The sequence below is a fragment of the Haemaphysalis longicornis genome, unplaced genomic scaffold (assembly GCF_048455015.1).
Source record: "Haemaphysalis longicornis isolate Haplotype H1 unplaced genomic scaffold, Haemaphysalis longicornis Haplotype H1 scaffold_7, whole genome shotgun sequence".
In the NCBI taxonomy this organism is placed as follows: Eukaryota; Metazoa; Arthropoda; class Arachnida; order Ixodida; family Ixodidae; genus Haemaphysalis; species Haemaphysalis longicornis.
In genome coordinates, this window is record NW_027526422.1 from 47,455,619 (window position 1) to 47,469,766 (window position 14,148).

The window sequence follows — 14,148 nt, forward strand, 5'->3', positions numbered from 1 at the left end:
GGTTCGTCGCAACCCGGGGCTAGAGCTCCTCGACTCCGCGTGTGCGAGCGTGTTCTCCCTACCTTCCTCCCCCCTCCCCACTCTCTCGCCGTGTCGCGAGTGCGATTCCGCCACGGCGGCACGGTGCAGCAGCGAGCTCGTGGCTTCGCTCGCAGCCAGCGGCGTTGTCGGCGACGTTTCTGGAGAGAGACCGACATGGCTGCCGCCAGCAATAACATCGCCATCCTCGAAGTCTGACACTATGCACCACTAGAAGAAGCGCGACCTGTGATCCTAATCAGCGGGTTCGTCCTCGCCGCTTTGTGTTTTTATTTCACTTTAATTTCACGTGCCTCGAACGACATCCGGTCCTATTGGTTCTGGCTGTAACTGTTGCGGTCAGTGGCTTCCTTCCGTGTGATAACCGCGAGTTTACAAGTTTAGGCTACGGCGTTGGTTGCGAGGTTTCGTCGCCGAAGCGCCGGCGACTTGGACGCATGTTTCGATACCCCGCCGCCGGCCCGCATCTCGCAAGGAATGAAAGGGTTCTCGAGAGCAGCCATCATGTGACTTTGGGCTCCCGTGATGAGCTCGTCGTCGCCGGCGGCCCGTGACAGACGTCCCGGCGAACGGATCGCGCACGACGGCAACGGAGCGACGAGGGCGAAGGAGCCGAGCCGACGACGACAGCTGGGGCCGCGGTTGCCCAGAGATCCTTGTGCTGCTGCGAGATAGTAGTAGCAGTCCGTCTTTTGTGCTGTGTGTCTTCAACGGTTCCCGCCTGCCGTTCTCGAACCGTGCGCTTTATTTTTTTCTTTCGGATTTGAACGCGTTCCTACGAGTGATACTTGTGTCGGTGTGTGTGTGACGCCGGCTTGGGCTCGGGCTTCCGTTTGTTCGTTCGGTATTTTGTGAGGTTGGACGCGGTGTCGTTGTCCTTTTGTGACGGCATTCGTCCCGGAAGAGGAGCCTACTACTGGACTCGAACTTTTGACAGTGCCGAATTCGCCGATTTCCGTTGTCGCCTGATTTCGCTCGATGGCACGGTGAGTGTTGCACGACAGTTTTGCTTTTAAATATGTAACCCTTGCAGCGCTACGTTGGCGTTATTTTTCCCGTTTCAGGCATTTGATTTAGTTATTTTCCCGTAATTTGTATGTTTTTTTTTGTTTTGCGAGGGCGAGTGAGAGTTCTGGATTTGTTTGAGCGCCATATACTCGCACGAGAATGGTCGTTAGGCCAGCGATCCACATTGTTTTTAATTGAGTGGATTGACGCCGTAATGTTAGTGCTAGTTTTCTTTCAAGTGCATACACGGAACTACAATGGCAGACAACATACCTGGTCAAGTGAAAACTATTAGTACAGCCAGAATTCTTCATTGTTTAGATGCGCCTACATTACAGCGAAGTCAGTGCGCAGATGTGCGCTTTTGTCGAGTTATTTATTGATGTGCGCACATGGAAAGGACAATTAACATATGCTTGTTACGCTCGTTTATGTTTTGTTCCTGTATGCAAGGCGTAGAAGAAGTGTGCACGATTCAAGGAGGCTTTCTTTCACGAAATGTCAGATTACACGAGTGCGGGCATGATTCAGCACTCCGCCGCAGCGTACTTTGAAATCATTTCGGCTGCTAAGCCTCAAAATTCACCTACGGCCCGGTTTAGATCCGTTCCAATTCTGTAACGGTTGTATTCGGCGCTATGCGGTATACCGAGCTTGAGAACGAGTTAGATGGTCGGGGTTCATGCCGGCCATGGCGAACTTTTAGTAATGTTGGGCCAACTGACATTTTCATATATGATATAAAGCTTCCTGTCAGTTAATTTATATATTTACACTTTAAATACAGCAAAGACATGAGCGGTAATGTTGGCAGGCAAATGCGCTATTCCAAGTTATTGCTGCATTTCGCCTTGTACTTCAACTTTGGCTGACATGACACCAGCAGCGCAATTATATTTACAAATATTGCGGTGCCGGACAAAAAAAAACGGAAAGCGTGCTCAATTCATGAAGATTGGCTTATTGCGTGTTCCAGCATGATTTATAATTAAGAACGACCGCCTTGACTAGCTGTCTTGTGATTTGAAAGACTACGCCCAGAATTGTCGTATTTTGTTTTCTCATTCCGTTTTAGAGTCTTTATAAATTCGTGTACACAACTTTGCGTTTTGAAAGTCCCTGTAATCACAGGCTGGTTTTCTTGGTTACACCAAACAACCAAAATAGAACGAAACTCTTAGCTACAGCGTCGTTATGTACCGCTTCCGATGACGACTTATTCATTGAGGTGACATTTTCGGGGCATACCATGTACATGAGCGTGCATATGGTTAAGTATGAGCCATATATCTAGCGTATAGCTCAATTCGTGCGGTAGTGACCGCGAAAAGGCAGGATTGCGAGTCTGCTAGAGCCGGCAGAGTCCACATTGTCCCATGCTTAGTGTATAGTAACCTCACAACGCGATAATAACTAAAATAATCACTTAAGGCTTTCTGGAGGAAAAACATAGTCCTGTTGTTAAAAATTTAATTAGGCTGCAAAGTTGACGCAACTAATACGGTAACTCGTGTTTCCGCAGCACATGACCCCAATTATGGGAACACTTGCACGTCAGGAATGCTCACGTCATCGTAGCGGCTGCATCCAAGCAGTGATCATCACCTACCCCCAACCCGTGCGGAATGAGAGGGAATAAATCTTAATAGTACATGACGATATTAGCAGAAGCAGTACGTTTAGCTTCCCACTAAATTAGCTCTTTTTGGGTAATGGTTTTTGTACTATCAGATCAGCGGTCATGACGCACGGACGCACTTGCGCACGTGTGCAAATACACACAGACGTACTCACGAACGCTGACACACCGACAGCAGAAGCTTATTTCGTCTATTGCAGCCAAAGACTAACTCAAGTTTCTATTCCATCACCGGAAACAATCACGCAATTGATTTATTTAGCGGAAATCATATCGGCCATTTGAAGCCATGCTTGTCTTGACCTATATGATGCATTGACGTTTAAAATGCGAAACACCGTTTCAAGATTATGAAAGTAAGATGAACTCTATGGCGAGAAATGAGATGCATGTCAATGCCTGGGCGTGCCGTACCGCATGCATAGCGCGAACACCGAATCGCAGTCAACATGCTCGAACCTTACGCGTTCACTTCTTGCGTTTCAAATGCGGCACACTTCGATTCGAGCAAAGCACAAACCCGTACACGTATATGGCACGCGACGTCGTCAGAAATGACGCATTAAGTGACGCTTCTTTAGGGCGCTGCACCCCCCAATGGGGAGTACGCGCGTCCCTTTGACAGGCGCGTCAACAATGGCCGACAAAGTGGTCGGACGGACTCGCAGTGAACGCGATAAACTGTCACGCCGAGAGACCGGGGCACGTAAGATGTAAAGTGGTCGCGAGAGACCGTGTCCATTCAGGCGGTCCCGTCCGAGTCTTTGAAAGCGAAATACAGAACGCCGGGGCTCGCTCTCCTCTCGACAATGGCCTGTTTTCGTTTCCCCAATGGCCCTCCAGAAGAAGGAAAAAAAGAACTCCGAGCGTGCGCGCGAGGGGCGACTCCGGCGGAAACCTATACCTGTCCGGAGGCTGGAACGCGTGCCCGGCTCGTGGTCTTCTCGCGGCTTTCTTGGCACGGGGCCCGGCCCTTTGTGGTCGTCGTGGTCAGGATCGAGTGTTTCGCGCGATCCCACCTAGGCCTTTATTCCTCCCGTTGCCCCCTCCCGAAGAAAAATTGAGTACCGCATTTTCCTCCCTGTAGTTATTATTTGGTCGGTCTGTGTACTGGAAGACGTCGGGAACTCCAGCGAACGCTTCGTAGGAGAGTCATCACTTTCATCGTCGTTTTTATACCTGTCACTTGCCAACTTTTTCTGGCAATTTCGAAGTGTTTTGTCGGTACACTGGGATGCGCATCTTTGCCTCGCAAGAAAAACCGTATGTCGCCATCTTCTCACTGTTTATCATACCTTAGTCCACCCCTGTTTTATAAGCTCTTTTCGGGCATCTCCGAAACCGCAGCGGTACTTTGGGGTACGGTGACAGAAAAGACGGATGACACGTTTGTTGTACTGCTGTTTCTTGACGCATTTTGCTGGGTACCTCAAGGTGTTTTCCAAGCGCAGGGGAAGAGGAGGTCTGGAAGCACTTATCTGATTAAGGGGAGGCGATATCAGCTGTGTGGTTGTGATAAAATGCATTCAGGTGTACGTCAGATGGTTAACATTTACGGGATTATGCCTTGAAGTTATTAGATGTTTTGGAGAAGCGTACCAAAGTAAGCCGCTTGTGGTTCTGTTACCAGGTGCGTGGTTTACGAGCAGCCGTGCACTTCGCAATTGCGTTTTGAGCAAAGCCGTCTATGTTCGAACTTGAACCCGTGACGAGATAACACTTGAGCAAAGAATAGGCAATATATAAGGGCGGGGAGGGGGCGGGGGGCGAAGCAATATGCAGAGTTCCTTGGTGCGGCTTATGTCGCAAACATAATTTATTACTACCGGTATAGTACCAGGCGTTGTCCAGGTGTGTTAATATACCAGCGAGTGTAACACATCTTTAAAATCCGCAATGACGCGTAATTTGCCTCGAATGTAGACTTTCCCTATTAGGTGCTGTTTGGAACAAACCCTGAAATTACTTTGTAGACATTTACAAGCGTCACAACCAGTTTGATATCTGAACGGACCTGCGATATAATCGAGAATTTTCTGTAAAAACCTCAGACCTTTGTCATAATTTTAAAGAACCCATGATTGATCTTCTGCGAATCTTTGTGCTGGGCGTTGATATCCCACCCTAACTATTTTTACTTCGTTAGAGGTGTAATTTCAAAATCCAGCTCATTCTTTTACAGATTCTTTAGTACAAAATGTGGAAATTAATTTTCGGGCGCTTGTATGGGTAACTTTAGCAAACAAAAGCAATTAGACATATCAATTGGCTGAGCACGTATGGGGGAATCCGCGAAAACACCTAATTTACCTGAAATGCACATTTGGCAAATTAGGGTTTAGTCAGAGCTCTAGAGAGCATGTGGAACAGGTTTTAGACATACGCATGTGTTACTTATATTAGGAAAAAGCAGTTTGGTATTTCAACATGCCTACGAGATAATAAGGAATTTAGTTTTAAAAACATTTCAGCCCTTTCCATTTTCTTAGGGGTGTAATTTTAAAAATTGTCCAGCCATATAAGTTGAGCTCCTACAGCAGGATGGGCGTGTACTGTACAGAAATTTCAAGCCATATAGATAATAGCAGTTTGGCTGAGAACAGCAGTTTGGCTGTACTTTTACTTAGTGGCAGTATAACTTAAAGACGTCCCTTGCACCTGTTTAGAGGTGTCTTGTCAAAAATTTTATATTTGTTTTTATGCATTTGTATGGGTAACAAACTAAATTTATCAACGGGGCGAACATATACTGGGAATTCTGTAGAAACGCGTAATTTACACCCAAATCCGGATCCAGTTGTACGATATAGGCGAAACCCTGAAACGGATACTTTTTAGACATTAGTATGGGTTACACATATTAACAGCTTGATGTCTTAGCATGCCAGCAAGATAACCATGCTGACAAACTTCAAGCTACTTTTGTCGAACCTCATGTCACCTTAAAGCATAAATGCATGGTATACCAAATGAATGGGTGCATATCGAACAAGTGCGAGTAATGTTGACATTACGGGCATTGCAGCTCGCGTTGACCAACGGAGGAGATAGCTTTCATTTTAGCCTATCTGCAAAACATCCCTTCTCTGCGCTTGCGTGTCTGCTTGCGCGTGGGGGTACGTGAGTTTACAGTCAGCAAAAACACATTTTAAACGTGGAAACACGAACCTGAGCACACAAATTTCGCTATGAACGCAAATTATTGACATGCTTCGTTGATAACAAATTCAGTTCATCGCAATCCGTGGATATATGAGGCAAGCGTCATTGCTTGGCATGAGCGAAACAAAATCCTGAAAGTTGTATATTCAGGCCTACAGTTTATGATTCAGGTTTGGTTTGTGGTTTTCTCTATACGTATATGCATGATGTAAGTTAAAGCCAAGCATATACAATCTAACAGAACGAAGTTGTTCTTGCACGGTATAACTTCGCTACATAGAGAATTCCGCGGTGCGATGAAGCCATACGAAACAAATGTTACATACCAAAGTTCGTTTCTTCGGGATTGGTTGAATCGTTGCTAGACTTGTAACCCACATTGTAACCCCACATTTAATGCTAACCCACACCACCCTGCAGTTGAAATAAACAATCCTAGGATACCTGTTTGAGTGTGGTATGCGAAATCGTTGAAGGCCAACAGAATTCCCTGCGCTCTAAGCAATCCGGTTGTTCCGTTTCCCCACAGTGCCCTCGAGCGAACAATCTATGTCACCAGCAAGGCAAATTTGCGCACCCTTTCAATCAAAATTGTGATCTACCCAGTGAGGCACTCGGCAATGTAGAACGTCATGCTTGCATTGCGCTATTCTACAGCGCAGATCGAACTTTTGAGTGAAATCGTATGCTGTACATCGTCCCTCGCCGAATTTTTAAAGACGATAGCCTTTCTTGGGCTACCTAAACGCAGAAATTTTGGTCTGTCTGTCTGTCTTGAAAGGATAAATTTATTATCAAAAAGTCCTGGTATCAATGATACAACGTAACAACCAAAACAAATTACATAAGTGCAGCGCCTGTTGCTCCAAAACTAATAGAGACCGGAGGCTGCAAGTTACAGACACTTACAGAAACACATAAACAGCTTCAAGTTGATTGTAGACAGAAGATTAACATACAAACAATTTAGAGTTGCTTACAACCAAATTATTAACATCCGAGGGAAAGAAGGATACAAAAACTTTCGTTTCAAGAATGCAGAAATATACAGAACAAGGTTGACGTTGATGTCACAACGGGTACTGTAGCGCACTAACACAATTCTAACACCAAAATCAATTGTTACAACGAAACTCCCTAAAGACACAGATATAAAAAACTGGTATAAATAATAACCCTTTTGTTCGAAACCTCAATAAACCGGGTAGACTAATGTCGCAGAAACCCCTTCCTCACCCAAAAGGGCTAACTCGCCTTCCAGAAAGGTCACGAGGTGTTGCCTGAAAAAGGAAAGCAAGGGCCACTGCATACGTAGCCTGCGATTCTGTGCTACAGCCCTGCAGCGATTACGCCATAGTATATAATCGCCAATTACCACGAATAGTTTGCCTAGAGGAGTGTCAGGGAACTGTTCTCTCAGTTGATACCATTGAACCCAAACTTGGAGCGGCACGGTGTATGATGCGCCAAAAGCAACGCGCAATAGTGCAGCTTGAGAAAGTGTGTGCCGTGGATTCTGGTTGACCGCAGTTGGGACAGGAAGAGTTTTGTGTTACTCGCCAGCGAAATATTATGACTTTTGTGGGAAGAATTCACCACGCTATCTGTGACTCGATTCAGCCACCCGGCCAAAGTAAAACAGAAACCGCGCAATAGTCTTACATAAACACAGCCAAAACTAAACGTCTAAGTCCAGCGTCAAGGTTCGTAGTACTTGTCAACATTTTTGAACAAAAACAAGACGTTACGCAAATGTCAGGCACAAAATCAAAGTATAAGTGATATTTGCAGCGTTCGTTTATAAAAAATTCATGGATGCTTGCAATAGAAAATAAAATACTACATCAACTGCAGAAAACCACCGCCTGCTGTTTCCCGCGCTACCTGGCGGCATTAAAAAAAATCAAACGGCAACAGCAACGAAAGGTTCCACTAGATAGGTTTCGCGTTCCGCTTGGAACACTCGTGGAGTAGGGCAACGTGGTTCGATAAACGTTGCAGTAGGGTGCCTCGATTCACGCGCGTCTCCGCCGTACGAAAGCGCTTTCATCGAGGCACCCGACTTGGAGCAATGGAACGCGGTAAATTTAAATTGACTTGAGCAAACCTTTAGCGTGTTATCTTGGGAGGAACGAGACGGGAGAGGAACATCGTGAGAGGCGAGCGGAAAGAAAAGGGAGGCATTTAGTTGGCAGGGGTGCCAGTCGACTAACATCTTTCGGCGACATTTGCAACAAAAGGAGCAGATACGCGGCCATTTTTTTAGGCTGCATAAAGTGGTCAATCAAGGGCATTGTGGTGAAGCTGAGCCACATGATTGCCTCAGATAGTTAAGATGACACAGCGCCAAGCTTATATGCCGGTATTGTGAGTACCGTCATGCTCCTCAGCCCAGGTAGAACCACAAGTGGCAGCAGGCGCCGGCATGTAGTCAGCCGTGGGCGTGCTGGGGAATGCTGCGCCGTTGTGCGAGGCCAGCGCGTGCTCACGACTTCCTCTCCCGCTGCGCCGCCAGCAGTTCGGCTCAGCTCCTCAGTAACTATGACGCCGTTGCTAAGGAGCCACATGGCGCGTAGCAGCCAAGGAGAAGCAAGGCCGGCACACGTCCCTTGCTCGCAGCCACTAGTTCTCTCCTTGGGGCATCATTTTACTGAGCATTTCCTTAGGCCAGAGGATACTCGTGGCCGCAGGCATGAGCGGAGCGGCGTACGTTCCAATCCCTGGCACGCTTTCTTTCCTTCTTAAACTGAGGTTATACCACCGGAAGGACGCCGTTTCACAGACGCCAACGCCGGCTTTTTCGTTCAGGGGGTAGTTTAACGGTTTTGCATTAAAACGGCATTCCCAGAAACCTCCGCGCTACGGGGCTTGTCTGATTTACCACGGAGCTACAAGGTGGGTAGGGAACGGGGGTCTTGGAGTGCGCGATTATAACATGTATGCGAACGACGTCAAGTGTCGCACACGGTTTAATGACGTAAACGGTAACACGAAACTCTCTTCCTACTGCTCTGCGTAATCCCTTGCGGCGGCTGTGTTCTCAAGTGAGCGTGCCTTTCGCATTTCCACACGGACTCTGAACACGTTTCCTACATCATTTCCAGGCGTCATTTCGTTTTGCGCACATTTACTGGTGGTACTGAGTGGTTGCTACGTCGTAGATTCCTACCGGCACCACCAGTAGTCAGGGGCTGTGGTCAAGGTCTTTGCTGTGGCGAGCGTGAAGGAAACAATCATGTGAGGGGAAGCCCCAAAGGGCTTGATAATGACACGCGGGAAGTAAAGTGAAAAAATGTCGTAGGTTGCGCTAAAATAAGGTTAATAAGATACTGTTCAGGGGAAAAGCTAAGAGGAACTTGACGTGAAACGATTCCCGCCCCCCCCTTTTTTTTCTTTATTAACAAAATTTGCTTTGTGTTAATAGCAGCACTGAACTTGGCGCAATAGCCTATCATCCAGATGAATTGGATCCAATGGCAACGTACGTGGCACATGTCAACATCTTGATACAAAGCGGGCGTCATAACACTTCCCCCGTATTTTGAATCCCGTCTCCACTCGAGCCTCCAGTCTAGGAGATCCTTGAAAGCGATTTTCGAATGTATAAGCATTGCGGTATCATCCACTCAACCGAGTCGAGGAAAAACATGATATGGAGGACAGACACAGAATGCGTCCATGAATCAGTGGAGTAAAAGCTCGACACTTGTGAAGGTCACCGTATCACTACCCGATACAAAGTATTTGAATGCATAATCCAATCCAATCCAATCCACTCCAAGTAAGTATATAAACAAGCGCTACCTGGGAACTGGGCGCACGGGGTCGGGAATAGCGGGACGGCAAGGGTACAGGAAAGTACGGTACCCAGGCGGACACAAGAACGGAAGGGCGACTTTCCAGGGGCTACTCCTGCAGAGGGGTCGTCCACCGGTCTGAATGGCCCTCGCCCATGGTGGCTGCGTGGTCGCGTGCCACCGGTGAAAACGCTCTCGTCTGCCCTCGCCACTCACCTGCCCCGTGCCTTCCCTCCCCTCTTCCGGCTATCGCAGTCGCGTGCCTTTCGTGCTTTTCCACAAGCGCCCTCCCTTCCCTTCGTTGCTGTCCCCTTACCGTCTTTCTATTCGTGCCCACTTTCTTTTTCTATCCCCTTTCACCGTGTCCAGTCGCGTGCAGCCTTGGTGTAAGAACCTTCCACCAGCGCTGTTTGTATCCTTGTTTCAGTCTTGTTTATAGAGAGTGAGAGAGAGAGAGAATGCTCTTTAATGTGAACTGGTGAGGTCAGCCCTGCTAGGGACAAGGCTTGCTACGCCAGATGGGGGGTGACTACGTTGATGAGTGGTGCATATCAGACATCAGGGTTACAGTAGGAAGAAGACAGACATGAAGCGTTAAAAAAATGAAAAAAAGGACAAGAAAAACAAGAGATTGCTGCCAACAGAGTCCGGACACAAAAAATACAATTGAAAAGAAAATCGTTAATGGAAACGCTCAAACAAAATGAAAAGTAAACGACGGGAACAACACCAACCCAAGAAAAATAAATAGATGAACGCCACAGTGCGAAAGAGAAGATATCGTGACACACTTGCTCTGTCTCTGATCTAGAGAGATTTGTCCAGTTCAGTCTCTCGTAAAAACTGGAGCAGAACTTTTGTACCTAAGGTACTGTCAGCACTATTGGCCCAGGGCCCAAGAAAATGAAAAAGTTCGAGGCTGCCTCCATGACGTACACGAGAGAGGGTATCTGTTGTTTGGCTTGTGGGGGTTGTGATTTCGTGCTGTGGAGCATCATCGTTGAGAACGCCGAGGAGCCAACAAGAAGGGCACTGGACCCGCTAATGTCCTGTGGGCTTTGCATTCGCTCCTCCATGTTTTCATGGTAGCTCCTCACACCATTGGAATACACCGACAGTGTTTGGTTGGTGTTCATTGTCTTTGTATTCCTTTTCCTCGATGCTATACTTATGTTCTCAGTAGCCACTCTAGTTGACGGTTCGTAACTGTTCGGTTCACGATCCAGTTCATGGTACGAAAGTTTATGGTTCGTAAAGAACAGCCTAACTGAAACAGCTTCACAGTTTCAGTTAGGCTCTGCTCCTTTTCCATATGTTGTCCCACTTATTTTGGTCGCGGTAAGAATTTTTTGGCTGGGATCCCGTCGAAGTGTGCTCGTTAACTTCATTATTATAAGTGCATTGTTTTTGTCGCAGTTGATATGACGCTTACACCCGGCTTGTTTGGTTAGCCCCATTTTGAAATTGCATTGCACGGTCTCGGTATAGGCGATTTTTCTGCATGCTTTCGTCGTAGTTCTGCCTGGTTTCGTCATCGCTTTAAACCGGACAGTTCTGCTGTAGTCTAGACTGCACTCCACCTGGACAGAAATTTTCGGGAGGTAAACACTTCCGAGCGATTTATTCTTATTTCTATGCCTCGTAAGCACAAGCGCGACACGAACACATGAAACTTTACTTTATAAACAGACATTATTCCCCCCAGGCGAAACACTGCAGTGTTTCGTCTGGGGAGAATAATGTCGCCAGTCGAAAATGACGACGAGAAAAAATTCTGTTGTTTGTCGTATTTTCGCGTGTCGTAGTGTCGTCTTCTCGTATTCTTGTCGTGTCGTGATTCTGGGTTTGTGTCGTGTGTCGTATTCCTGTCTTGATATTGATGTTCTGTCCTGCCGAACTCCTGTCTTGTCGGGATCCTGATGTTCCATCAGTAGAATTGCACATGGTTTGAATGTTATTGCCCGTGGTGAAGAGTAGCGTAAATGGCAGTTCTGTTGTGACTACAGGAATGCTTGTCTTCGAGAAAATTGACTTTGTCGTTACGACAGAAATCTGTGTTGTTACAACAGATGGCTCTTTCGTAACAACAAGACTTTTGTTGTCACAACAAACCTTTTTGTTGTACGACAGGAGTTCTTGTAAGGTTTCTGCAGCATTCCTGTCCAGCCGCGCAATGTTTGGTATGCAGTTTCTCACCCTGAGACATAAATCATCGTTCAAGACGAGCGCCAAGAGTGCGTGCTCTACACGGTTGGATGATTTAGTTGCATCACGAGGGCGCCGAGGTGATCATCATCATCATCATCATCACCTGCCTATCTACGCCCACTGCAGGGCAAAGGCCTCTCCCATCCGAGGTACCCGAGGTAGCCGAGGTAGCCGAGGGCGCCGAGGTAGCGATTGACAAATAAATCGTGAGTCAGTCGTAAGTTAGAATTCGGAAACTTCATACCACGCAAATGAATAATTAGGTGGAGCGGGAAAAAATTTGATGGGAGCAAAATAATTATTGAACGGACCGCTGATCGGCTTCGTAATGGGCGTGATTATAGGGTCTCGGGACCAGGTTGATGGGAATAATCTACGAAGTATAAAGCTATGGAAGTAATGAGAGGGAATAAACAGTGAGGAATACATACAGAGGAGGTGAAAGAAAAGGCGGGAGATTAACCAGACAACAACATCCTGTTTGCTAATTTTCATTGAGCAAGGATCAAGACAAATATCGAAGCAAGACAGCGAGAAACGACAAAATCCTGGACGCACAAGTTTCTGAACCCTACCGTGGCTCCTAAATTTGGTCAAACAAGCAACAAAAACGTTTTCACGTCCAATAAAATAATAGATTTCGAGATAATAGCTGTGATTAGGGAGCAAACGCTAATAGAAGATATAGTTCAAGTAAAGAAAAAGAAATGGACTTGGGCTGGCCATGTAGTACGACAAACTTACAACAGGTGGACCAAGAGGTTAACAGAATGGATACCGAGAGACAGGACTAGAAGAAGGGGGAAATAAAAAGAGACGAAATAAGAAAGTTGGGAGACAAGGAATGGACTAGGGCAGCGCGGGACAGTTAATAAGGGAGGCCTTCGTCCTGCAGTGGACCTAAATAGGCTCTTGTTGGATGATGAGCTGTGATTGCCCTTCGCGATTAAGATGGGCATGACAGCGTCCAAGCATTTAAAATTCGCCGAACAGGCAATTGTCTCGTCGCGGGTGTTATCTATCTGTTGGACTGATTTCGGCCTCTCTGGGATGGGAGAAGAGGATGACACTGAAAGAACGAAAATCGAATCGGGATAGTTGAGGTATTATTTCTTGTGGAAGCAATAAGCAATATCAGTCCTTTCTTTAAGGCGCGCGGTGTTTAGTCGTAATGGCGTCTTTCCTGGAATGCCGGAAGATTTTCCTGGAATGCCGGAAAAGGGAACGCCACTTTGCGAGATATTCTTGCCCAACAATAAAAATTATGTCAGTTCTCCCACATCCTGGTCTCACCTCAACGCTTTTATGATGAGAGACGGACTGGCCAGTAATTATTTTATTTTGCTTCCTGATTAACATTGCTTGATCTCCGAAAGTATCTTTGACAGCTTTGGGGTCACATGGGAAGGATCGTTGATTGATTGATTGCAGGCTTTAACGCGCCGACGCAACGCAGGCGATATGAGGCGCGCCGTAGTGGAGGGCTCCGGATTAATTTTGACCACTGGGCATCCTTAACGTGCGCCGAAATCTTGTACACATGGGTGTTCTTGCTTTTCGCCTCCGTCAGAAAAGCGGCCGCCGCGTCCGGGAATCGAACCCGCGACCTCGTGCTCAGCAGCGCAACGCCTCAACATGGGCATGATCACAAATCAAGCGACGACAGAAATAACACGGCCCATGGCTCATTAAGACCCTCTTTTTAAAATAGGGTTAGCTGGTGGAAACTTGAATTCAGGGATAAAACAAAACGGATACTTGAGAATATCAGTCACGGCACAATCCAACTATAGATATGTTCATAATATATTCAACAACGGCATGCCACACGTTACGACAGTTTAGGTTCGGTGCCTTTATTTTTACTTGCTATAGTTCCGCATTCCCACAACAGTTACTCTCTCTCTCTCTCTCTCACTCTCTCTCTCTCTCTCTCTCTCTCTCTCTCTCTCTCTCTCTCTCTCTCTCTCTCTCTCTCTCTCTCTCTCTCTCTCTATCTATCTATCTATCTATCTATCTATCTATCTATCTATCTATCTATCCATCTATCTCTCTCTCTCTTTCACTCACTCACTAACTTTGTAATTTGTAATGCCATCAAGCCATTCCCAATTTCTAGTGATCTAATATCGCTAGTTACATGAATGGGCTTCACCTCTTGTAAGTATTAACTTTAAAAGCCAGGGATTGACATTATTCATTCAGTAAAGGTGACGAGGCAGTCAATGCCGACTTCGGCGTTTTCTTTGTGCAACATTCGGTGTGACTTTTCTTGAACACGACTCTGTGATAGCA

The 14,148-nt window shown here is 46.6% G+C and overlaps 1 protein-coding gene across 2 annotated transcripts in view; it reads left to right on the forward strand.

Moving 5' to 3' along the window:
* Positions 1-385: 385 nt before the first annotated feature.
* The window catches only part of LOC144145520 (uncharacterized), a gene marked incomplete in the record, with an annotated part of 396,732 nt that continues 382,969 nt past the window's right edge, over positions 386-14,148 (forward strand). Inside the window, 1 exon segment of one of the 2 annotated variants that reach the window (XM_077677175.1) lies at positions 386-1,025. 2 annotated transcript variants of the gene reach the window in all.